Genomic DNA, 3,293 nt, shown 5'->3' with positions numbered 1-3,293 from the left:
ACCCCAAATAACCTATTACGATACGTTTAACAACGAACAAACACCGCGAAACACATACAATTTATTATATTTCTATTCTTTGTATTGCGTGTTCGTTTCTTTGAATGTTGAGGTCACGACATTTTTCTAGAACTCCTTATCAATATTATAATATTTATAGAAAATCTTCAATCCTAAAATATGTTGGTATAGAAATATTTAAAATTATTATTACTTGTTATAATGTTTAGAGATGGTACCCAGAAAGTATCTATCCAAGCGCGATTTTCTTTGACGTAAATGATGCAATTGATTCGTCAGAAGATTTAAAAGGGGGCCTCAAAACAGTTCAATTCGGTCATATAATTGAAACAAACCATAGGGTCGTACGCATCGTAGGCACGCGTATATTTACGGAATATGCGTTAGCGTTAGACTAAGATAGAATTTCTACGGCTGAATTAAATATTTTTTGTACACGTTGCCGGTAAGTAATTGATTTGAATGACTTCAGTCATTTAAAAATTGCGAGCACGTGTTGCTGAAATTGTCTTTGTGTTATATTATATAAAGTTAGTGGTAATTATTACCACGTTTTTATTAGCTCGTATTCTTGTTTGTCCAGTACACATTTTTTCTTGTTTGTCCATTACAAATCTTGTTATTTAACTAACTTCCCGACTAGCTAGACATTTGAAACTTTTAGAATATATCATAACACGATGACAATGCATTCTTTTAATACTTTCAGCCATCTTTAAGCAGAATTGAATTCATTTTCAGTTAATTCTGTTTTGTATGGAAAGTTTTTTCGGAAAAAATCCGTAAAAAGTAAAACACTATTATTGGTTGCTAAGGGGGTCCTAGCAACTAAATTATTAATATATACGTTACTATGGAAATCAATATGAAATTTCAAAATGACATTTCACTCTTTCAGTATTTTATATTTATTCAGTATTTCTAACAACTACAAAAAATTTATTTATTAATACATATTATAATTGTCAACTTTATATGATTCAAGAGAAAATTTAAAAACGTGGTATATAAAAAGTTCTTTTTATCTTGTAATTAATTTTAGTTAATTTAGCATAACATATTGTTAACTATGTTGTGTTTAAATTTGGTGGCTGTACTGAGAAGCAACATGGTGGTATAGCGTTTCATAGTTAACAATAAAATTGAGTATACAAAATTTGAAAACATCTTATGCATATACACACTAGAAACAATCGTTTATGTAGAAAAAATACGAAATTGATACCTACCTTAATTTAATATACCAAAACCGATAGCCAACCTTTTAACGCAATTTATTCGATAAGCATTTCATGTAACAACTACTAGTTAAAATCGTTGTAATTATCTAAGGCGCCCATAGTTTAATGGTAAAGCATACTGGCGCGAATCCAGCAGATACAGATTCAAGTCTCGTCGGGCGTCGTATTTTTTTTCTACATAAACGATATTTTCTAGTGTGTATATGCATGAGATGTTTTCAAATTATGTGTATTCAGTATATAGAATGTTACAATCTGAAATCTATATATAAAATCTATATATCTATACATACAAAAAATAGTTTTTTGAAATAAAATTGAGGTTCTACTGTGCGTTAATATGCAAGAAACACGGCTTCGTTTTCCCGGACAATACCCGCTCTCTTTATATTTATTACTCTGAGATAGTAATATCTACTTAAAAAAATGCATATTTCTCAGAAATTTGCTATACAATATTATCAAAAGCATAAAAAAATACTTGAAAATATCATATCAAGTAAAGGAGCTAAATGGGACAGCCTTCACACTGCCCTAAAGAAGCAAATGATAGAGACGGGTGGAAAGTTTTGGTCACTCACAAGATGACAGAATTTCAGGGTGCTCACGATCCTCGCCATGAGGGAGCGACCAAGAAGAAGGCGCTTGTAGATCTCTTATAGATTGCATCAGTTTTACTTGCTTGCATAAAATATAAACAAATTAATTAGAAATGTTATAAGTTATAAGACAGATAATAACAATACCTTCTTATCTCAAGTTGAATGTTGAAGTTAGGTTCATGCATTAATAATGTTATAATATGCAATAGATGTCGATAATAGTAATATAAATATTACTTATCAACAATATTGTCAATAATTTTGTACTTCCTGTACCGTTATTATTGATTTGTAGGTCAATCATATTAGTATAGTATTATATGATATTACTCATAGACTATAGATATTACTGCATAAACCGATACAACATAATTACAATATTTTATATTTGCAATGATTTATTGATCTGTCTGTCTGTAACGCATGAGTGAAAATATATGTTAAAGTGTAGGAGAAATCGGGACTGTGAGAAGACATAATATTAAAACGGAGAAGATGAGAGAAATTTGTACTTTTAAGTGTAAAGGCATGTTTTAAATTTGAAAAATAAACTCACGCAAATAATAGAATATTTTACATTTTAAAACAAATGATGGGATTCCCCTATAATTAATAGTTTGACAGCTGATGCTTACATTGCATTACTAGCAAATCATTATTACCAAGAATGTTGACAGGTGGAACTGATACCAGGTATTTTTTCTAGTACATTATTAATATATGTTATAATATACACTCATATAAATAATAATATAATAATTACAAGATAAAAACAACTTTTTATATACCACGTTTTTAAATTTTCTGTTGAATCATATAAACTTAATAAACACTTTTTTTTGCACTTGATAATGTAATACTTTTTAATAATACACGAACCAGAATGCAGTATTTTTTCTCCCACGAGACTAATTTAGAATATTTCAAGAACCGGCATTCGCTCCGGTGCTCTCCAGTTAATTTCGAGCACTGGTCTAATGCGAGATGTATTTATTTATGCGTATAAACATGTTTACTTTTAATGGAAGTCATTAAGTACGGATAATTAGTTCAATCTCTTTGGTTAGTACACTAAAATTTGTTGCACAATTAGTTGATATCCGTTTTATTTAGCACGTTAAAACATTTTGTAACACTCACACATAACATTATCATCTAATAAAACCAATATAAAAAAAAAACCTTACAACCAAACACCTACTAATGGATTACTATTAATCAATTAAATAGAACGTGTTTCGTATAAATTGAGGTAATAGTAAGTTAAATACCATATTTACCTACATAAAATTACGTACCTACCTATTGTGTATACAGTGAAGGATGTTATAAGAAGCCAAATTAAATAAATTATTATAGGTAGTTGTTTTAAAAAGTGTTAATGTAAGAAAGAAAAAAATCATTAGAAGTTAAGAAGAATACAACTAAA

Source organism: Rhyacophila brunnea, unplaced genomic scaffold, assembly GCF_057557595.1.
Source record: "Rhyacophila brunnea isolate RB1 unplaced genomic scaffold, BYU_Rbru_1.0 scaffold_6, whole genome shotgun sequence".
Lineage (NCBI taxonomy): Eukaryota > Metazoa > Arthropoda > Insecta > Trichoptera > Rhyacophilidae > Rhyacophila > Rhyacophila brunnea.
The sequence above is the reverse complement of the archived record's forward strand: the minus strand, read 5'-3'. Positions refer to the sequence as shown.